The sequence below is a fragment of the Schistocerca gregaria genome, chromosome 4, assembly GCF_023897955.1.
Source record: "Schistocerca gregaria isolate iqSchGreg1 chromosome 4, iqSchGreg1.2, whole genome shotgun sequence".
Taxonomy (NCBI): Eukaryota; Metazoa; Arthropoda; class Insecta; order Orthoptera; family Acrididae; genus Schistocerca; species Schistocerca gregaria.
Window position 1 is genome coordinate 300,136,567 of NC_064923.1, and position 24,182 is coordinate 300,160,748.

Genomic DNA, 24,182 nt, shown 5'->3' on the forward strand with positions numbered 1-24,182 from the left:
GCGAGTATGTTCTTCAAAATCACCAGGTGATTGGAGGACCCAAACTAGTGTCCCAAACGTTCTCACTTCGGGAGGGACCCTGTAACCTTGCTGGCCCAGAGGGGTTTAGAAAGCACGAAAACAAGGAGTACGGATTCTCGCTGTCTGCGGGCGGGCATTGTCTTGCTGAAATGTAAACCCAGGATAGCTTGCCATAAAGGGCAACGAAACGAGTGTGGAATATCGTCGACGTACCGCTGTGTTGTAAGGGTGCCGTGGATGACAACTAAATGGGTCTTGCTCTGAAAAGAAATGACACCACAGAGGATCACTCCTGGCTGGCGGGCTGTATGGTGTGCTACACTCAGATTCGTATTCCACAGTCATTCGAGTCGTCTACAGACAAGTCTTCGCTGGTCCTCGCGGCTCAGTTCGAAGCGGGACTCATCACCGAAAAAAGTTCTACTCCAGTCAATGAGATTTCAGAGCGAATGTGCCCGACATCAATGCAAACGGGCTTGTTGGCGTACAGAGTGAATTGTAGCCGGCGCAAGAGACGCCGTGATCTCAGCCCACTTTCTATGAGACACCTATTAATGGCACTTGTGGACACTGAAGCACTATTGGCACGACGTATCGAAAACAATGACGAATCCTAGACTCTGAGCGCCTCTCTGACGATTTCTCCGTCCTCACGTCTCTCTAGACTCACCCCTTGCTTCTTGACGCTGTTTTCAGCCATGGTTAACCCATTCCCGCCAACATCGTCGAACACGATTACTTCAACCGCCTGTTTCTGCAACCCTGATGGTTAAAAAAAGTACTGGTCATTCCCGTTTTCAAGAAGGGTCGTCGAACAAAGTCAATCTGTTCAAGAATTTTGATACACGTTTCATTCTGGCGTATTATGAAATTTCTGGAGACAATACTGGTTCCGAAAACAACGATTGTGTGAAATCCAGCTTTCTCTGTTTGCCCACGAGACCCAGAGGGCTGTAGATACCGGCGTCCAGATAGACGCCGTGCTCCTGGACTTTCGTAAGGTGTTTAATACAGTTCGGCTTTGCCGCCTAATGAACAAAATACAAGCGTACACGGTAAGTGTGTACCGGATCAAAGGGTTCCTAGCGAAAAGAACACAGCGTGTTATTCACGACATAGAGAAGTTACTTAGCGATTAATCCAATGGAGTCCATTACTTGTCACACTATACTTAAAAGACCTAGTAGATAACGAAGGAAATTCCATGAAGATTTCTGCGCATGATGCTGTTTTATACAGAGAAGTCGCAACGTTATAAAAGAGTTGCTAAATGCAGGAAGACCAGCAAAGGGTCTGTGAGTTGTGCAGAGAGTGGCAGTGGATCGTCACTATAAAGAAATGTAACGTACTATATATAATGAGGTAGAAAGACCCTTTAAGTATGAATAGACGATTGCAGAAAAATCAATGGAGGCAGTTACTTGTATAAAATAAATATATCAATCGATTTAAAGTGAAACGACCGTATAAAATTCATTGCAGGGAAGGCAGATGCTAGACTGAGACTCAATGTTGGAGCCAGTTACTTGTATAAAATAAATATATCAATCGATTTAAAGTGAAACGATCGTATAAAATTAATTGCAGGGAAGGCAGATGCTAGACTGAGACTCAATGAAAGTCCATTAACAAAGGACATAACTTCCAAAACGCTTGTTCGACGAGAGATCCTTTCCAGATAGGGATGACAGAAGATCCAGAGAAGAGAGGCGCGCTTCGTCACAGGTTCATTTCTTTGAGCTCAATTACACGTCCTCTCTCAGTTGCTGACATCTGAGTACATTGTTCCCTTGCCTGTCTATGAGGCATAGTTACTGTCCAACTGTGTACACGGAATGATATTCTCAAAGATTTTATGGCCTGGTATCGAGATGCCCCTGTTTACTGTTCTTGTCAGCTGCGCGGTGAAGCTGCGCTGCAGTGTCACACATTCATCCCTCAGTCGCCAAAGTTTCAATTCCGTCGATATCTGAATATCAATTTGTGACCAATCTGCATAATTCCTTCTTGGTGCGTTGCGATTGAGCATAGTTTTAGGCACTTTCACCATAACTACTTAGGGAAATTCGTAGTGACTACCTTTGATCCTCTTCAGGAGCACAGCACATTTACTCTGCTGCTTCTTTCCGCTGGCTCATCAGACAGAAAAGACTTGTCTGACCTATACACTTTGTGCATTCACTTACGTACCTTAGAATCAAAAATGGTTCAAATGGCTCTGAGCACTACGGGACTTAATATCTGTGTTCAACAGTGCCCTAGAACTTAGAACTGCTTAAACTTAACTAACCTAAGGACATCACACACATCCATGCCCGAGGCAGGATTCGAACCGGCGACCCTCAGGCGGTTCCAGACTGAAGCGCCTAGAACCGCACTGCCACACCGGCCGGCACTTTAGAATCCATATTCTTACAGCACAATAGATGTATTCATTGTAAAAACATGTAGAGGGAACCTGAAGTACAGAAACAAGATTTCGAAAGTTTTTCTGGGATATTTTCTGAATATTCGTATGTTGCTGTAAGGCATCCGTAGACTCCAGCGGCTCTGAAACAAAGTTATAACGTTAGTCAGATTTACTCTGTTTATTACCCCAGTTGTATTAAACTGGGGACCTACAAACGACGAAGAGGCTTCGTCGCGCCATAGCCCTCATTGGTTCACAACCCCAGAACAGGCCGCGTCACTCCACCCACCCCGCCGCCGCCCCACACCGAACCCAGGGTTATAATGCGGTTCGGCCCCCAGTGGACCTCCCTTTCTTGACGGAACTACGACCTCACTTCCGCTTGCACCGCTTCGGTACCCTCAAACTAAAGTCCTAGAAGGTGTTCTCTAAGTTTTGGGAACACATGCGTCTATATCGGGGGACTGGTCAGAGGATCATCGATGACAGTGAACCAAAGACGTCGGATTGTTGCAGATGTCTCAGCGCCAGGCGGCTAAATGTGTAGAATTGAAGAATAAGAAGTGGAACGGCAATAAATCCTTCTTATTTGAAAAGTTTTAAGGCTTTTCGCATCAAACATTCAGAAGCATTGCTTTTCACCACGTCCTCGTAGACCAATTTGATGTTGTTTTCCGACTGGATGGATCGTAAGTGTCAAATTGTCGCTGTAGACCGCCCGTCCACCACATTATAAACAGCGGTCCTTCACACTCTGGATACCTTCCACATCAACTAACTCACGGCCTGATAAGCCAAGTGCACTGTTATCAAGCAAAGTGACACGACTTTCTCGTTTTCTTTCTTTCTTTCTTTCTTTTTTTTTTTTTTTTTTTTTTTAAGACATGTCCAGTATGACGCATGTCTCCCATCTCCCTTCTAACACCGACCACTCGTATTTTAATGGCAGAAAATCTAATAAATCTGACGCCAGCGTTCTTATTACATTGTTAAGAACGCAAGCAGCCCTCTCCTCATCATCTCTCCGCCATCTCCCCATCAGTAGCTAAATTATTCTACGTCCTGAGAATGTCGCTGTAGCCCAGCCAAGAAAAGTGTTAACGAGATTTCATGGTACGTTTACCGCGAAGATTTATTGTTCTACAACGTCAGGAGTTATTAATAAGTTAGCCTCACAGCAGATATCGTAGAAATTCGCAGCTGCATGGCCAGTATCCTAAGAGGTAGTGGTTCATACTATACTGTAACAGATATGGTCAGTTAGCTTAAAAACTCGTCTTCGAACTATAGGCGAGTTTCAAATTGGTTCAAATGGCTCTCAGCACTAAGCGACTTAACTTCTGAGGTCATCAGTCGCGTAGAACTTAGAACTAATTAAACCTAACTAACCTAAGGACGCCACACACATCCATGCCCAAGGCAGTATTCGAGCTTGCGACCGTAGCGGTCGCTCGGCTCCAGACTGTAGTGCCTAGAGTCGCACGGCCACTTCGACCGGCAAGCGAGTTTCAGCATCAGCGTTCTAGGAATAGCGTGAAACAATTCTTCAGCCTCCATTACGTATCTCGCTTAGAGAGCTCCACAGTACGAACAGAGCGTGCAAAGAATCATATACACAGTCCTATATCCATTGCTGCATATGGAAAAATACCAAGTCAGTCCCAAAAGTTTCGGGACTGGACCCACGTGTTCTACACACTTCTCCCAAAACAGTACGACGCACAGGACGCTCATACAACCATTTGAAACTGTCATAAAATTCCTTCTGGCTGTTCAACTCACTCGTCACATTGACATGAATGTGCCGGTGGCTGGTGGTCGAGCGGTTCTAGGCGCTTCAGTCTGGAACAGCGAGACCGCTTCGGTCGCAGGTTCGAATCCTCCATCGGGCATGGATGTGTGTGATCTCCTTAGATTAGTTAGGTTTAAGTAGTTCTAAGTTCTAGAGGACTGATGACCTGAGATGTTAAGTCCCATAGTGCTCAGAGCCGTTTGAACCATTTGGCATGAATGTAGGTTATGTCGTCAAAGCGTTGACACGTCATGTGAATTTCTGCATGTTATCATTTGAGGCTCATTCGTATCGATTACACCAAGTCTCGTTAACCATGATAATCTTCTTTCCACAAAAGAATTGTCAGCGTTTTGCTTGTCAGTCATGACGCGGCAGGTGTCAACGCGTCATTATTTTTGTTCAGGAGTCAAGATATATGGGACAAACCTTACCCAGACTTTTCTCTTCTTCAAAACACTGTCGTCTTGAACAGTTGTTACCTTCCGATTTGTGACACAGTAACGTTGACATACACACGTCAAACACTTAGCACTGCCTGTTCACAACCGATTGGTCGAATGCACTTCTGTTGTTTTCTTTTGTTAGTTCAAGCTGCCACTGTAGTTACTGCCCTCCTGTCGTTTCTACGCCAGGAATAAGCACAGTCTCGACACTGTTGGGACGGAGTGTGTAACTGGACGTAAAGTGGTTCCGCACTTAACTGTGAACTACGTAGTGAATCACCAAAATCTTGCACCCTTTATATTCCATGAACCGTTCGAGATATAGAACCGAGATTTTTGGCAAATGATACTACGCAGAGCGGGATATAATTCCCTAGTATATTTTACATCAACGTAGGCTGTTTTACAAAGTGGACGGTATAGTTTCTTAACGGCATACGAAACCTCTTAAAAACACAAGTGCAGTGATTAAATGCTCCTTTATAATGATGTAGAAATTTTCACTAAGGTATCCGAGAAACGTGTTACAGTTGAAAGTCGAGTCAGTCACAATCGGCCATTGCGTTTATATCTCGGTTTCAGCAACACCAAGCGTTTGATCCGTGTGTCAAATCCTGTCGATAGAGTTTTGGTACACTGCATTAATAACAGAGATAGTCCATGGTGAATGTTATACTCTTGCAGAATATATGCTGCATTTTAACGACAAAAAATTTGTTGACCGACGTAACTTCTGTCATTTAAGTAACCAAAGCAAATAATTTTGATGCAGGTACAGTTTACATGCTCAAACATAAAAAAATGTTTGTTAATAGGATGGTATTTTGTACTAAATAGAATATTCTTCATCACGATCAATCAGAGATCATTAATCAGAGTTTTGGTACACTGCATAAATAACAGAGATAGTCCACTGTGAATGTTTTACTCTTACAGAATATATGATGCATTTTAACGACAAAAAATTTGTTTACCGCGTAACTTCTGTCATTTAAGCAACCAAAGCAAATAATTTTGATGCATGTACAGTTTACATGCTCAAATATAAAAAAATGTTTGTTAATAGTATGGTATTTTGTACAAAATAGAATATTCTTCATCACGATCAAAGGCAAGAGTTTCTTGTTATTCCTTATAAATGGAACATTTATTTATGAACAACGGAAGAACGTTTTGTATAAATTCGAAGAAGTATTACAGTAATGCTTGATGTATTTTTGTTTTACAGTTTCTTTTATATTTACCTTTCTGTTGAGAAAATTGCGTTTTATAGCTGTATAATTTTATGATAAATCTGTATGTTTTATTTAGTTTTACTACAACATCCATTTGTTTCACATTGTAGCACGGCTTTTTTCGAATAAAGCCTGTATTAAACATAGTTTCAATTTCGCTATAAATACTATACTTTTCTCTTTTAAGATATAGGCAGGGAGATAATTATGTAAAACAAAAATGTTCCATTGATTATTTGACATTTTAAATATCCTTAGTCAGCTTATAGACTGTTCACAGCTCCCGGTTTTTAGAAAAATTACATACATATGTAAAGAAAGCGAAGGTTATGAAGTAACGCCTGACAGGTACGCAACACACCTAATGTATAGGCAACGCGTGTACGACCTTAACTGACCAAAAGTAATACACTCCTGGAAATGGAAAAAAAGAACACATTGACACCGGTGTGTCAGACCCACCATAATTGCTCCAGACACTGCGAGAGGGCTGTACAAGCAACGATCACACGCACGGCACAGAGGACACACCAGGAACCGCGGTGTCGGCCGTCGAATGGCGCTAGCTGCACAGCATTTGTGCACCGCCGCCGTAAGTGTCAGCGAGTTTGCCGTGGCATACGGAGCTCCATCGCAGTCTTTAACACTGGTAGCATGCCGCGACAGCGTGGACGTGAACCGTATGTGCAGTTGACGGACTTTGAGCGAGGGCGTATAGTGGGCATGCGGGAGGCCGGGTGGACGTACCGCCGAATTGCTCAACACGTGGGGCGTGAGGTCTCCACAGTACATCGATGTTGTCGCCAGTGGTCGGCGGAAGGTGCACATACCCGTCGACCTGGGACCGGACCGCAGCGACGCACGGATGCACGCCAAGACCGTATGACCCTGCGCAGTGCCGTAGGGGACCGCACCGCCACTTCCCAGGAAATTGGGGACACTGTTGCTCCTGGGGTATCGGCGAGGACCATTCGCAACCGTCTCCATGAAGCTGGGCTACGGTCCCGCACACCGTTAGGCCGTCTTCCGCTCACGCCCCAACATCGTGCAGCCCGCCTCCAGTGGTGTCGCGACAGGCGTGAATGGAGGGACGAATGGAGACGTGTCGTCTTCAGCGATGAGAGTCGCTTCTGCCTTGGTGCCAATGATGGTTGTATGCGTGTTTGGCGCCGTGCAGATGAACGTCACAATCAGGACTGCATACGACCGAGGCACACAGGGCCAACACCTGGCATCATGGTGTGGGGAGCGATCTCCTACACTGGCCGTACACCTCTGGTGATCGTCGAGGGGACACTGAATAGTGCACGGTACATCCAAACCGTCATCGAACCCATCGTTCTACCATTCCTAGACCGGCAAGGGAACTTGCTGTTCCAACAGGACAATGCACGTCCGCATGTATCCCGTGCCACCCAACGTGCTCTAGAAGGTGTAAGTCAACTACCCTGGCCAGCAAGATCTCCGGATCTGTCCCCCATTGAGCATGTTTGGGACTGGATGAAGCGTCGTCTCACGCGGTCTGCACGTCCAGCACGAACGCTGGTCCAACTGAGGCGCCAGGTGGAAATGGCACGGCAAGGCGTTCCACAGGACTACATCCAGCATCTCTACGATCGTCGCGATGGGAGAATAGCAGCCTGCATTGCTGCGAAAGATGGATATACACTGTGCTAGTGCCGACATTGTGCATGCTCTGTTGCCTGTGTCTATGTGCCTGTGGTTCTGTGAGTGTGATCATGTGATGTATCTGACGCCAGGAATGTGTCAATGAAGTTTCCCCTTCCTGGGACAATGAATTCACGGTGTTCTTATTTCAATTTCCAGGAGTGTAGTAAAGCTACTGTAGTCTGCGCTTACTTACTATTTTCTACAGTAGCCTACAGTAGTATTACAACACTGTTAGAGACTTTTCCCTGCGATACTCCTGACATTCTCGCCTAGCAACAAACCTTGTGTCTGCCCGATCGATCGCGCAACTTGCACCGCCCATCTGCTCTGAGAGTAGCTTCCGCTCGCTCTCAACCTATTTTGGAGTTTTCGTGCTGCAGCTGACCAGCGCAGAGGGCGCCTACCGAGCCACTGCATTCTGTCCACTGTTAACATCAGCCCATTGGAGGCATCACACTCGTTCGACTGCATTTGAAGAGACGTACTGCCGTCAAAAGGCACTCGCGAGTGTCAGACCAGGCTAGTGGCGTTCCTAATATTATTTGTAAAATGGCAAACCACTGTCATTGGATTTGTTTTGTGTTATGTTAATTATCTTGGTACTGGACCTGATTTGTTCTATGTTATTGAAGCCTTAATACCTTATATTTCATATTATGTATATACATTTACCGAAATACGTCGCAACACTAAGGACTTTTGTGATGTAAACGAAAGTTGGTAGGCCTGTTTCTACATCTGAAAGATGATGTCTGTTCCAATTCCGCATCAGTTACATAAGACTGGCGGTATCAGCGTCTCTAATAGAATGCAGATCAGCTTTGCCTTATATATTCGCTGTAACGGCCATGAGCGTTAATTGCCTTTGAGATTGGACGTGGTTGGTGGATGTTACTCGAGAACGCCTTTGAGACGACAAAGACGTCATCATCAACACCTCACTGACATTGAACGAGGGCGTGTAATGGAGCTTCCGCATGATTTCATGACGAAATGGCAGGACTGCAGCCACTGTGCATGGGTGCTGGCAGCGTTGTTCACGAGAATGTACGATCGCAAGAAGACCGAGATCCGAATGGCTACATCGCACCAGCGAGAGGGAAGACCATCTTTTTTCGCGCCTCTGGTGCGTCATACTGCGTCTGCAGCAGTTGGCACCGAAGTGCCACAACACACTGTTACATGTCAGGTACATCAAAGGCTACTCTGAGCCAGACGCTCTGTAGCTTGTATTGTACTGACCCAAAACCGCCGCCATTTGCGACCTTAGTAGTTCCAAGTGAGACCTCACTGGAGGGCAGGGTGGAGGTCTGTTGTGTCTTCTGTTGTTTTTCTGATAAACACTGGCGTTGCCTCGGTGCCCGTGATGAACGTGGGTTGGGTAGGAGGCTAGCTGAGAACCTGCAACCATCCTGTCTGCCTGCTAGACGCACTGGAACTATACCTGTAGTTATGGTGTGGCGTGCGGAATCATACGATAGCAGGAGGACTCTCATGGTTGTGCCACGCACCCTGAGTGCAAATTTGTACGTCAGTCTGGTTATTCGACCTGTTGTGCTGCCATTTGTGAACAGCATTCCAGTGGTGTTTTCCAACAGGATAACGCTCGCCCATGTACCGCTGTTGTAAACCAACATGCTCACAGATTGTCGACACTTTGTCTTATTACCAGACCGAGCTCATATGGGACGACAATTTCAGCGTCATCCACAAATAGCAGTAACCGTCTCTGTGCTGAGCGAAGAAGTGCAACGCGCTTGGAACTCCATCTCACCAGCTGACATCCCGTACGTGCACAGCATATTACATGGATGATTTCATGCTTGTATGAACATTTTGGCGGTTACACCGGTTATTAATGTACCCGCATTTCACATTTGCAATGGCTTACCTCGAGCTTGTAATGTCAGTCACTTAAATACGTTACCTAGACAAATGAGTTCCCGAAGCTTCATTACTCTACATCAACTAATTTTTGGTGTTGCGTTTTGTTTTCGTCGGTACAGATATATGTATGGTATTAATGGAAATTAAATATTTGGTTATTGTCAATTTAATCAGATTGTCTTCCGAATCTTGTAGTATAGTCAGATTACTGTGACGTCGAGATATTCTGAAGTTTGCCAGGTGGAGGGAGGATCCAGTCTTGCCGGCTACCACTGTCTCCTAATTGTATTTTTCCTGTTTTACCTCTCGTCGTATTAACTTTCTTATGTCGTTTTTATATACGTAATTCACTACTTGTTTTATTGTTAAGCTTTGTCACCATGAATATGTGTACTTTTTCTTATATTTTTTGTAGTACTGTCTTTTAAAATGAAAAATACATTTGCCACTTAAACAAATTTTCCTTAGTACAGTCCTTTCTCTTCTACATCATCCCCACACTATACCTCCCATCGTTATATCACTGTACTCGTTTTGCAAGGACTATCGAATGATGTTAAGAGCATCTCAGTGGTACTCATACAACTAATTACGTGCTCCTCTTCCCACTAATGTTTGCATAAACCTCATTCCGATATCTCGAACCAGTCGCGAAATAAAAGGGACGCAAGTTTTAGGTGACTCATCTTGTATATGTAGATACGGATTCATGGAGCCGGCCGTTGTGGCCGAGCGGCACTAGGCGCTTCAGTCCGGAACTACGCGACTCCTACGGTCGCAGGTTCGAATCCTGCCACGGGCATTGATGTGTGTGATGTCCTTAGGTTAGTTAGGTTCAAGTAGCTCTAAGTTCTAGGGGACTGATGACCTCAGATGTTAAGTCCCATAGTGCTCAGAGCCGTTTGAACCATTTGATTCATGGAGTTAACTATAAATATATTTGTGACGGTGATAAATTACTGCTGATTTTATACAAAATAATGAGGAACTCGTACAGTAACTAGCATCCAATAACTAGCATTCGCCCTGTGCAATGACGTTTCATATTATACTTAATTCTTATTGCTACAATAAGATTATTTATGGCACATAATTACTCCTCCTGTTCTTTGACCTTTACGTATATGCAAATTTTTAAAAATACTGGTAGTGTACAGAACACCAAATTAAAGCCAGAGATCTGTAGCGTAAATTTTTATTTACACACAAGGTATGTGGGAGGTAAATACACCCGGAAAATAAAGTGTGGAAGATTTCAAGAAGTTTCCTTTTTTCCAACAAACATTACTTTTAAGTTACCCGTCCAATACACCTTTCCGTGGTGAAAATACTAGACAGACGACATGTAATAGATTATATCAGAAGCAACGTATTCTGTCAGCTGCTCTCCCCTTATATCACATGAACACTGGCGCAGAACGACGAATATTGCAGTGGATACAGCTGTTTCCTTGCCAAATAGTCTGCTGAATCTGATATCTGCTGTATCATTGGAGCTGACCAGCATTTTCCGCTATTTACACGCGCCGTTAAGTCTCCTTTATGTACTCCTAGCCAATTTTATGAGCAATTGAACAGACAAATGAGATCTTCTGCGAGTGAAACAATTTGTTAACTATTACATTTAGTATTTATAAGTTGATTAAGCAACGATATAGCTACCAGAAGGCGGAGTGTTCTGTTGTGATTAATCTTAGGGTTTATATTTCATCAAATATTCAGGATTTAGAAAGAAAAACTAACTTTATGTACAGATCCAATAATCCGATTTTCACTAACAAGCTGTAAATAAATGAGTTCATAGAAAGAATAACATTTTTGTAGGTGAAAAAGCATCTAATCACTTAACGAAGTTTCTACGAAATATGACTAACAGCTAATAATGTTTACGTCTAATTTTCTCTCACGACTGTTACCGAAAAACTGCTTTTATTTTCACATTTTCAGAAAATTCACTGATACAGGTAAAGCTGTGTTAACACATGTAGCCGGCCGTTGTGGCCGACCGGTTCTAGGCGCTTCAGTCCGGAAGCGCTCGACTGCTACGGTCGCAGGTTCAAATCCTGCCTCGGGTATGGAAGTGTTTGCTGTCCTTAGGTTAGTTTAGTTTAACTAGTTCTAAGTCTAGGGGACTGATGACCTCAGATGTTAAGTGCCATAATACTTAGAGCCGTGTTTGAATAAAACGTGTTTATGCGAAAAACTTTTAGAAAACTATATTTTGCAGCAATAAGAAGCACCTAGCTAGAACGTAGAATTTGAAAAAACAAATTAGAATTACTGTCAGAGTTTAATTTCGCTGATGAATTCAGAGCTTCGAAGGATAGACTTTTTTTCAGATTGTGCCTGTATACAGGGAAGCAAATTCTGAGTCCGTAGGGGATCTGCTGAAAAGAAACAGGAATCAGCGATTTTTCCAAGCTGAAATCATGGTGTGCGGAGCTATCTGACGCTCGCCGTCACACTTTTGTCCCTGGCTGAAATCTTCGTACAAACGGTAAAATAGCTGATAGAGGAATAAATGACAGTGAGATAGAAAAGCAAATGAAATCGCTAAACAGAGGGAAGGCTACTGGACCTGATGGGATATCAATTCTACACGGAGTGTGAGAAAGAACTTGTCTCTGTTCTAACAGCAGTGGACCATAGGTCTCCGGAGGAGCGAAGTATTACTGATGATGTATATGTCTTCAGCGGTGAATGTAAATTACTACCACGGCCAGGACGCGAACCTATGAATCCTACTCACTAGGCAGAAACGCTGACCACTAAGCTGTCCTGGTGCAGTGACTTTGCTCACCTGCAGGGACTGCCTTAGCACGCTCCCTCCCAAGCCCAACTGGTATTCCTCCTAAAATCGAAGGGCACTGCGCAGGCTCTCCGATTTTATTAGAGTAGCTCCTCAGCATCGAAGGAAACGCGGATTCTACCTGAAATCACAACAAAGATATTTTAATCAAATGAAACTATATGATTTCAGAGATCTTTTCAAGACTCAGACATCTGTGACGCATATATTCGGACTGAAGCAACGAATCAAAATTCGTACCAAGGCTAGGTATCGAACCCGAGTCTCTTGCTCACTAGGCAGACGCACCGATCACAGTGCCACTCTCGCATAACTGCACGGACTACCCTAGCACGCCTGATGGTTAAAAAAATGTACAGGTCATTCCCGTTTTCAAGATGGGTCATCGAACAGACGTCATTCTGTTCAAGAATTTTGACACGCGTTTTATTCTCGCGTATTATGACATTTCTGGAGACTGAAACTCTCTTCCGTAAGAATCAATACGGGTTCCGAAAACAACGATCGTGTGAAATCCAGCTTTCTCTGTTTGCCCACGAGAGGGCTGTAGATGCCGGCGTCCAGGTAGATGCCGTGCTCCTTCACTTCCGTAAGGTATTTAATACAGTTCCGCCTTGCCACTTAATGAGCAAATTACAAGCGTACGCAGTAAGTGTGTACCGGATCGAAGGGTTCCTAGCGAAGAGAACGCAGCGTGTCATTCACGATAGAGAGAAGTCTTTAGACGTAAAAATCACTTAGGGATTACTCCAATAGAGTCCATTACTTTTCACGCTATACCTGAAAGACCCAGTAGATAACGTCGGAAATTCCATGAGGATTTCCACGCATGATGCTGTTTTATACAGAGAAGTCGCAACGTTATAAAAGTGTAGCGAAATGCAGTAAGACCAGCACAGGGTCAGTGATTGGTACAGAAAGTGCCACCGCCACTATAAAGAAATGTAACGCACTACATATAAGTAGGTATAAAGACCCTTTATTGCATGATTAGCCAATTGCAGAAAAATCACTGGAGGCAGTTACTAGTATAAAATAAAAATAGCAATCGATTTAACGTGAAACGACTATATAAAATTAATTGCAGGGAAGGCAGATGCTAGACTGAGACTCAATGGAAGCTCGTTAACAAAGGGCGTAACTTATAAAACCCTTGTTCGACGAGAGATCCTTTCCAGATAGGGATGATAGAAGATCCAGAGAAGAGCGGCGCAATTCGTTACACATAACACCCTCCGCAGCACATAGCAAGATAACTTGTCGAGTATAGTTGTAGATGCAGTTTATGTGGCAAGAACGCTAAACCGTTTTGACATACCCTTCAAGATCAGAGTACTAGATGGCACACTCTAGTAGGATAACGCTAGACACCAGACCGCAAGGGCAAGGAATGTGTGGACCCTTGACTGATCAGCCCGGTATTCTGAATTGTCGCCGACAGAGCATGTCTGGGGTGCTATGGGAAACGTATACATTTGTACCAGCCTCCACTGAGCAATTATTGTTAACTGATACGGCATACGTCTCAGGCGTAACAAGAAATTCTTCACGATGACATTTGCTTCCAAGTCGCAACGAATACTGGAGTGTATTTGTACCCATGCTCTCACGTATCGTATTGAAGATGATCATGCACATTAAGTCGGTTGTGTGATGTCCACAGAGCTTCGGAAATATTTGGCTGTGATGGGCATGACAACTTGAATCTCCCAGCCGTAATGTTGAATGAGGCAGCTGGACGATATAGGATATGCAACGGTAATCAGTATTATGGTTTCTTTATTTTTTCATTTCAGCAGCACTGGCAGTTTGCGTTGTTGGTGACCAGTTTCGAACATGTCTGTCCATTATTGAACCATTACCGACTAGTTTCGAACAAGTCCGTTCATTGTTGAACCATTACCTGAGTGGTTCTGAAATAATTAATGAAATAACATTTGTACATTTCTAGCTGTTCACTACTGTTCGGCGTCGTAGATTCTGTGTTCTTGATGTAAGTGCCTACGATACAGTGAGTCATCTGTTAACGAAATGTGGTAGGAGTATTTGACAGGAAGGTGGCGCCTGGCAGTTACGTAGGGACTTCATAAACTGAATTGCACGTACCGTCGCACACTAAGACCAGTGCCCAACAAGAGTGGCACATTGTCAGAAGAGACTGCGTGTCATGCGTTTCCTGTCTACACAGCTCTGCTGCGGTACGGGGTGGGAGTGAAATGGTGTGGCAACTGGAAACATACTTCAAATCTGAAACACTATTTTGGGAGAAACTTCTAAATTACACACTGATTCATCATGAATTACTAGCGATACATAGAACAAATGCTATTTAGCATCCAGGTATGGTGCAATTATACCAACAATTGCATCAAGACCTCAGAGACACGGTTTGTGGTGATCCACGAAGAAGGCCATCGATATCGAACACAACATCTGGGTGATCGAGCAACTGCCTGATGGCAATTGCAGGACGGACACGTGGCCGTTCTCGAATGGGTCCTGACCAAGGAGGGAATTTATACCGTCGAGGATTTCGACGATTGGTAGAACGTTCTGATCGTTATTTATAGAGGCTTGGTGACTCTCGAGCGTGATGTATGTGGGTTACTTCGACGTGTACTATAGCACTGAATAAAAGTTACTTGGCTTGCCATTACTTGGCCTCCCACAATAATGGTTTTTGAAGTATCCTTGCATATCAAAGACGCAGAATGTTGGAAGTTGAACATCTGCTAATAGGTAAAAATGTACAAATGTATTGCATTACTTATATCAGAAATGCTGAGGTAATGATCCGATAATGACTGCGGGAGTCGTCGTGGGGTTGTGGACCACTGCGGCTGCGGCGGGGACGGAGCCTCTCCGTCGTTTCTAGGTCCCCGGTTAACATAAAACACAATAAAATTGCCTGTATGCATGAACACCTGAAACTAGGCAGAACAAGGACAAACAGAATTTCAATGTGTGAAAACAAAAAGAAAAGTGACTGGTAGCAGAAAATACGAATAAGTAATGTATGTAGATGCTTGAACTATGCGTTCTGATGTGTAAGTTTTCGTGTTTCAAAATATGTGACATGAATGGCAGCATTTTTTGATTACATTAACTAAGAAGCGTAAAATTTTTACGCCGTCAAGGGACTGTAGACGTTAGTCTTTGACATAAATTTCGACTCGATACCTCTATCCACTTCTGAAAAAGTGTAGTCTTAATACATTTGACATAAATTTCGACTACATACATCTACACACTCTTGAGGAAAAGGGGCGTTAGGTGACGGATCAGCAGACAGACAGACAGACAAACAATAGATGGCAAAGTAAAATTTTTTGTGTGCATAATTACAAATTAACGATTTTCAGATTTTTTCCTTTATTTGCACTGTTAGACTTTTCCAGTTGCCAAATTTTATCATCCTAGGTCACAGTAAGTACTTAAAAGTTTTGAATTTTACACTGTCAAGATATTGTAGAGCTTAGTACATGACATACATTTCTCTTGATACCTCTAGGCTTCCGTGAGGAAGAGGGGTCTTAACAGTCAGACAGACAGACAGACAGACAGAGGACAACAATGAGGTCCGCTTCCTCCGGCTGTCAATTTAAACTACACTACTGGCCATTAAAATTGCTTCACCACGAAGATGACGTGCTACAGACGCGAAATTTAACCGAAAGGAAGAAGATGCTGTGATTTGCAAATGATTAGCTTTTCATAGCATTCACACAAGGTTGGTGCCGGTGGCGACACCTACAACGTGCTGACATGAGGAAAGTTTCCAACCGATCTCTCATACACAAACACCAGTTGACCGGCGTTGCCTGGTGAAACGCTGTTGTGATGCCTCGTGTAAGGAGGAGAAATGCGTACCATCACGTTGCCTACTTTGATAAAGGTCGGATTGTAGCCTTTCGCGATTGCGATTTATCGTATCGCGACATTTCTGCTCGCGTTGGTCGAGATCCAGTGACTGTTAGCAGAATATGGAATCGGTGGGTTCAGGAGGGTATTACGGAACGCCGTCCTGGATCACAACGGCCTTGTATCACTAGCAGTCGAGATGACAGGCATCTTATCCGCATGGCTATAACGGATCGTGCAGCTACGTCTCGATCTCTGAGTCAACAGATGGAGACGATTGCAAGACAACAACCATCTGAACGGACAGTTCGACGACGTTTGCAGCAGCATGGACCATCAGCTCGGAGTCCATGGCTGCGGTTACCCTTGACGCTGCATCACAGACAGGAGCGCCTGCGATGGTGTACTCAACGACGAACCTGGGTGCACGAATGGCAAAACGTAATTTTTTCGGGTGAATCCAGGTTGTGTTTAGAGCATCATGATAGTCGCATACGTGTTAGGCGACATCGCGGAGAACGCACATTGGAAGCGTGTATTCGTCGTCGCCATAATGGCGTATCACCGGGCGTGATGGTATGGGGTGCCTATGGTTATACGTCTCGGTCACCTCTTGTTCGCTTTGACGGCACTTTGAACAATGGACGTTACATTTCAGTTGTGTTACGACCCGTGGCTATACGTTTCATTCGATCCCTGAGATACCCTTCATTTCAGCAGGATAATGCACGACCGCATGTTGCAGTTCCTGTACGGACCAGCACATTCTCCAGATCTCTCACCAATTGAAAACGTCTGGTCAATGGTGATCGAGCAACTGGCTCGTCACAATACGCCAGTCACTACTCTTAATGAACTGTGGTGTCGTGTTGAAGCTGCATGGGCACCTGTACCTCTACACGCCATTCAAGCTCTGTTTGACTCAATTCCCAGGCGCATCAAGGCCGTTATTACGGCCAGAGGTGGTTGTTCTAGGTACTAATTTCTCAGAGTCTACGCACCCAAATAGCGTGAAAATGTAATCACATGTCAGTTCTAGTATAAAATATTGTCCAATGAATACCCGTTTATCATCTGCAGTTCTTATTGGTGTAGCAATATTAATGGCCAGTAGTGTATTAATTCCCACTCATGTACTCTTGATTCATTTAAAATAGGATTAAATTTGCAGTTCCATTTTTTAACGTTCTCGTTTGGCTGCCTCAACCTGTATTACGAGGTTATATGATGTGGCTGCTGTCAGCTGAAGCGCAGACATAACGCAAGTTGACCAGTCGCAGCTGGTCCAGCTGTTGGCGTGACGCAGTAAGGCGAGGGCGCAGCTGTAGCTTCCGGATGTTGCTCAACGCTCGACGTCACGCGCTGGGCTCCAGATGGCCCCTCATCTGAGTCTTGCGGCCGGCGGAGCAGAGGGCGCCAGACGCCCGCCAGACGCGGCAGGCCTAGCCGGAAGCTCCCCTCCCTTCCCCTCCACGCCGCGCCACCTGCGCGGGAGGGGCGCGTCGTCACGGCGAGTGACGTCACCGGCCTGGCTGCGCTCCACGCACCTATTTCTGCACGGGCGGCGGCGGCCCGCGGCCGCCGTTACGTCACCTGCACACACCAGTCGCTGGCGTGCGGTACAGCTAGAGCCGGGCGCCAGGAGTCAAGTCTCGCAGCGGACTCCACCCCGGCCTTCAGCGGTGCAGCCCTCTGCTACTAGCGGCAGTCTCCTTAACTCGCAATCAGAGTACCACCTGTCCACTTCAAATGTAATGAGGTCTCCGAGAGCTACACCTCGGAGTGCGTAGGATAACAGGCTCATGAGAAGAAGCGCTCAAATCAGTCTGGCGAGTGTAATTGAAGGTCAAAACTAAAATGGCGTGAGGCATCCCCAAAGCTAGCCAGACTGGGCACAAAAGAATAAAGTTCTACAAGGGTAGGTCTCTCTTTTACGCGAGGGAAAGACGAGTAACGAACTACAAGAACGAACGGTGAGGGGCGGGCTGCATTCAGATCTTTGGCATTCCGCACGTGGCCTGCGGGCCGCGGCCTGCCCATTCCTGATGTAGACGTTAAGCTGGACTTTTTTTCGGGAAATGTGTGAAACAATAAACAGAACACTTAACTACAAGATGCAAAAAGATAAAAAAAATTATGTAAGGATGATGCGATACTACCGTGTGGAAGCATTGCGACATATACACTCCTGGAAATGGAAAAAAGAACACATTGACACCGGTGTGTCAGACCCACCATACTTGCTCCGGAGAGGGCTGTACGAGCAATGATCACACGCACGGCACAGCGGACACACCAGGAACCGCGGTGTTGGCCGTCGAATGACGCTAGCTGCGCAGCATTTGTGCACCGCCGCCGTCAGTGTGAGCCAGTTTGCCGTGGCATACGGAGCTCCAACGCAGTCTTTACCACTGGTAGCATGCCGCGACAGCGTGGACGTGAACCGTATGTGCAGTTGACGGACTTTGAGCGAGGGCGTATAGTGGGCATGCGGGAGGCCGGGTGGACGTACCGTCGAATTGCTCAACACGTGGGGCGTGAGGTCTCCACAGTACATCGATGTTGTCGCCAGTGGTCGGCGGAAGGTGCACATACCCGTCGACCTGGGACCGGACCGCAGCGACGCACGGATGCACGCCAAGACCGTAGGATCCTACGCAGTGCCGTAGGGGACCGCACCGCCACTTCCCAGCAAATTAGGGACACTGTTGTTCCAGGGGTATCGGCGAGCGCTATTCGCAACCGTCTCCATGAAGCTGGGCTACGGTCGCGCACACCGTTAGGCCGCCTTCCGCTCACGCCCCAACATCGTGCAGCCCGCTTCCAGTGGTGTCGCGACAGGCGTGAATGGAGGGACTAATGGAGACGTGTCGTCTTCAGCGATGAGAGTCGCTTCTGCCTTGGTGATAATGATGGTCGTATGCGTGTTTGGCGCCGTGCAGGTGAGCGCCACAACGAGGACTGCATACGACCGAGGCACACAGGGCCAACACCCGGCATCATGGTGTGGGGAGCGGTCTCCTACACTGGCCGTACACCTCTGGTGATCGTCGAGGGGACACTGAATAGTGCACGGTACATCCAAACCGTCATCGAACCCATCGTTCTACCATTCCTAGACCGGCAAGAGAACTTGCTGTTCCAACAGGACAATGCACGTTCGCATATATCCCGTGCCACCCAACGTGCCCTAGAAGGTGTAAGTCAACTACCCTGGCCAGCAAGATATCCGCATCTGTCCCCCATTGAGCATGTTTGGGACTGGATGAAGCGTCGTCTCACGCGGTCTGCACGTCCAGCACGTACGCTGGTCCAACTGAGGCGCCAGGTGGGAATGGCATGGCAAGCCGTTCCACAGGACTACATCCAGCATCTCTACGATCGTCTCCATGGGAGAATAGCAGCCTGCATTGCTGCGAAAGGTGGATATACACTGTACTAGTGCCGACATTGTGCATGCTCTGTTGCCTGTGTCTATGTGCCTGTGGTTCTGTCAGTGTGATCATGTGATGTATCTGACCCCAGGAATGTGTCAATAAAGTTTCCCCTTCCTGGGACAATGAATTCACGGTGTTCTTATTTCTATTTCCAGGAGTGTATATTAGGAAAGGGTGAAAACGATTGAAAGACGGAGAGATACATTACATAAGAGGTTCATTAAAAATTTCACAGCTGTGCAAATTAAAACTCTGTGTTCCAAGAAATACTTGCCTTTCATTATCAAACATTTCATAAGAAAAAATTACTAAGCTGAATTATTGAAACCAGCAATAGCTCAAGATTGTTAAATTTCTCTAAACAATTTTTGATCTAACAGCAAACAAATTGACCTAATTAAAAACCAGCTTAGTAAACACTTACGCCGTCGGCACACTGACCGAGCTGTCGAACGTCAACGTTGAGCGTGCCGAGTTCAACGTGCTCCTGAACGCTCAGGAACGATTTGACTTTTGCACACTGTACGTGGGCCCGAACGTGGTATACGCGATCGCAACGCACTCCAGCGGCAGTTGAGGGATGTTTCTAGTTCGAAAATGACGCTGTTTACTCAACGTGCGTGCGTGAAATTCCCACGTTAGCTCTATTAAAAGGCACATTTCCTCCATCGTCCATGGAAAGGAATGTACCATGTTCAATCAGTAAGGATAGAGGCTTATAAAATTTCCATTACAAACAGTGCTTTACAAATTTGGGATACTTCACCACATAACATAAACATTATTTCATCATTTCCACATTTTAGTACAGCGCCAAGGTCAATCTTACTTGATCACTGTTCCTACCTAGTAGCAGAAACTTTGCTGCATGTGAATTACGAAGCGTAAAAGAAAAAGGAGCAAAATATCTTTATACAAGTAGTGCAAGCTGTCATGTAGATTAAGCCAATCGAACAGTCACCCCTGAAAAAAAGGTGAACTTATATTTACATAACATCAAATATTATAGTTTATACTTATATTAAACTAATAATAAAGTATCAGAACCTAATAAAATGAGAATGTTAGGAAAAAAAATTGGAAGTGTGAAGACGCGAACTACTATCCCAACAAACAATTCTGCACAGAACGGAGACGGTACTCATTACGCTAAGCGATTATGACGTCTGCTACCTCTAAATATATTGTATTTCCCCTTGTTGAAAACCCTAATCGTAGATATGTTACTGATTGAAATTTAATTATAACAAATTGTACCAAGAACAATGCGTTTTGGGCGGATCTTCAGTGGGTCGCTGCCCTCAGATAGCCCACTCTCATAATACGTTCGTTACAATAATTCTTTTGCCACTAATATGATGTTTCTCATTATTTTACTGGAACGAATCACTCACGTAACAACGGGTTTTGCAGTGATTCTCAATTTACTGGTGCTCAGAAACGGCGTATATACATATAAGCTTGAAATGAATGCCAATGTGGCTCCTGACAACTCCGTACTGAAAGGAGATGGCGTGCGTGTGACGTAGGTGGCGTTGTGCCATCTCATTGGTCAACGCTCAGGAAAGACTCCCGAGCGTGCTATTCCACGCTATGACGTCAGAAACTCGGCACGCTCAACGCTCAACGTTCGGATGCGCGGTCCGTGTGCCGTCGGCTTTACTCACACGAACATCAAGTAAGTGGTCTCAAGTGTAATAACAATACAAACAGCAGAATATTCACAAGTCCCAATCTTTGGATAACACAACTATACAGCTGCTAATTCTGCTGAGGTTGCAGTATTTAAAGAGAAACCCCACCATAAAAGTAGGTTTTCAAGTTTTCTTTTTTTGGGGGTCCATACCCTCAGGATGTTTTGGGAATGGAAACATGGATCAGATGCGCTGTATTCTTTTTCTTATCAGTGTGACCGGCCAGTTTCAACCCTAGGTCACAAATCTTAACCTTACAGATACCACAAAATGTCTTACACCCGTTGCACTCAGAATATCAACCACTAATGAGCATAATGGTACACTGAGACAATTCTGCCTACTTCATCTGACAGCCTGATTAACATTACGTATCATTATTATGAGCCAAAATTATCAGAAACGATTCCTTCTCTTTTGCAACGCTCGCTCAGTTTCCAGGCGCAGTTCATTACAAGCAAATAGTTGTCTGGCCGATTTCAAATTCAAGTGGCTCTGAGCACTATGGGACTTAACTTCTGAGGTCATCAGTCCCCTAGAACTCAGAACTACTTAAACCTAACTAACCTAAGGACATCAGCCACTTCCATGCCCGAGGCAGGATTCGAACCTGCGACCTTAGTGGTCGCGCGGTTCCAGACTGTAGCGCCTAGAACCGCTCGGCCATCCCGGCCGGCCCTGGCCAGCTTCCAAATCGTCCATACAGTATACAAAATATGATGGCAGTGGCCACCACTGAATAATAATAATAAAAAAAAAAAAACAGCCACAGTAATGAAGGTGAGCGTAACGGCATATGCGTTGATAGTAGTTAGCTTATATCATTTTACTCAGATTAGCAACGCACGATGAAGGCGATTATCATCAGAGCGAAACAGCAAAATGATGCGTCTGCACTCAAAGTGTACATTATAAAGCCTCACATGCAGCAACAAATCTAGCAACTTCTTCAGGAACAATTATAGTACCTGACGGGAAAAGCCATAACCTGCAACCAATGAGTCTCCAATACTGTTAAGGTAAACCGTTTCGACAAGTCTTACTCGTTTCAAAATATCAGTGCTCAGTACACTCGTGCCCAATATCCACAGTGAAGGCATTCGGCAGACGGTGTACGGTGCCTTCCGTCTAGAGTCAAGTGAAGGAGTTGTCTGCGCTCCCCTTGCTTACATCGAGAAGCGCACTTGTTGCTCACTCACCCTTACTGTACCGAGTCACTCACGTCTTTCTACCGCTACACTGACACGTATAAAGCCTCACTTCAGTCAGAGAGGTCACCTCAGCATAGATATAGAGAACAGCCAGCATAACTACAGTGCCGAACACTGCACACCAGTACTGTTCTATGGAAGCCATAAGTAGATGATAGCAAAACAAAAAAGCAAACTTCTATATATTTATTCCAGCTACGAACCACAATATTTTACACCAGGCCGTTAATTTCAGTCTGCCATGACCACCTACATAGACGAGTTCAAACACATCGAGCTAAAACTGAAAAACTGTTCGTTCTCTGGTCTGGAGATGGTCATAATAGATCGAAATTAATTACCTGGCGTAAAATTTTGTTGACTGTAACATATAATAGGTTATTGTGGATTTTTGATGAATCTAAATCATAACTCGACAAACAGCAGTGATGAGAATATTGAGGAAAGTGATATCAAGACGACATTTGGAGTTTATCTGCTTCCTGCTTCCGTGCCACAACGGATAGTTGTCACACACACACACACAAACACATAAATATACACACATGAGAAGGGAACACCTCTGACCACTACCTGGTCTTCGGTATTTGTGTGAAAACAACAGAACTGTATCATGGAACAAATTTCAAATAACCCGTCGCGTGGAAATTGCTTGGAATGAAAGACGTAAAAACGACATTTAATTCATTTCTTCCATCGAACAAGTTGTAAGTAGGCTGTTTAGGTTTTTTGATTGGTAACGTCACATAGCGCTCTTTATGAAAAATCACTGGCTGTGCTGTGTGCCGTCAGTGGCTGGTTGGCATTGATGTAATACTCGCCATTGTAGTGTTGGGCGGCTGGATGTTAACAGCGCGTAGCATTGCGCAGTTGGAGGTGAGCCGCCAGCAGTGGTGGACGTGGGGAGAGAGATGGCGGAGTTTTGAAATTTGTAAGAATTGATGTCATGAACACATATATACACTCCTGGAAATGGAAAAAAGAACATATTGACACCGGTGTGTCAGATCCACCATACTTGCTCCGGACACTGCGAGAGGGCTGTACAAGCAATGATCACACGCTCGGCACAGCGGACACACCAGGAACCGCGGTGTTGGCCGTCGAATGGCGCTAGCTGCGCAGCATTTGTGCACCGCCGCCGTCAGTGTCAGCCAGTTTGCCGTGGCGTACGGAGCTCCATCGCAGTCTTTAACACTGGTAGCGTGCCGCGACAGCGTGGACGTGAACCGTATGTGCAGTTGACGGACTTTGAGCGAGGGCGTATAGTGGGCATGCGGGAGGCCGGGTGGACGTACCGCCGAATTGCTCAACACGTGGGGCGTGAGCTCTCCACAGTACATCGATGTTGTCGCCAGTGGTCGGCGGAAGGTGCACGTGCCCGTCGACCTGGGACCGGACCGCAGCGACGCACGGATGCACGCCAAGACCGTAGGATCCTATGCAGTGCCGTAGGCGACCGCACCGCCACTTCCCAGCAAATTAGGGACACTGTTGCTCCTGGGGTATCGGCGAGGACCATTCACAACCTTCTCCATGAAGCTGGGCTACGGTCCCGCACACCGTTAGGCCGTCTTCCGCTCACGCCCCAAAATCGTGCAGCCCGCCGCCAGTGGTGTCGCGACAGGCGTGAATGGAGGGACGAATGGAGACGTGTCGTCTTCAGCGATGAGAGTCGCTTCTGCCCTGGTGCCAATGATGGTCGTAT

The 24,182-nt window shown here is 45.5% G+C and overlaps 1 protein-coding gene across 1 annotated transcript in view; it reads left to right on the top strand.

The window, feature by feature from the left end:
- LOC126365874 (carboxyl-terminal PDZ ligand of neuronal nitric oxide synthase protein) overlaps positions 1-24,182 on the top strand; it is an 856,744-nt gene that overhangs the window by 371,697 nt on the left and 460,865 nt on the right. The window lies entirely within an intron of this gene.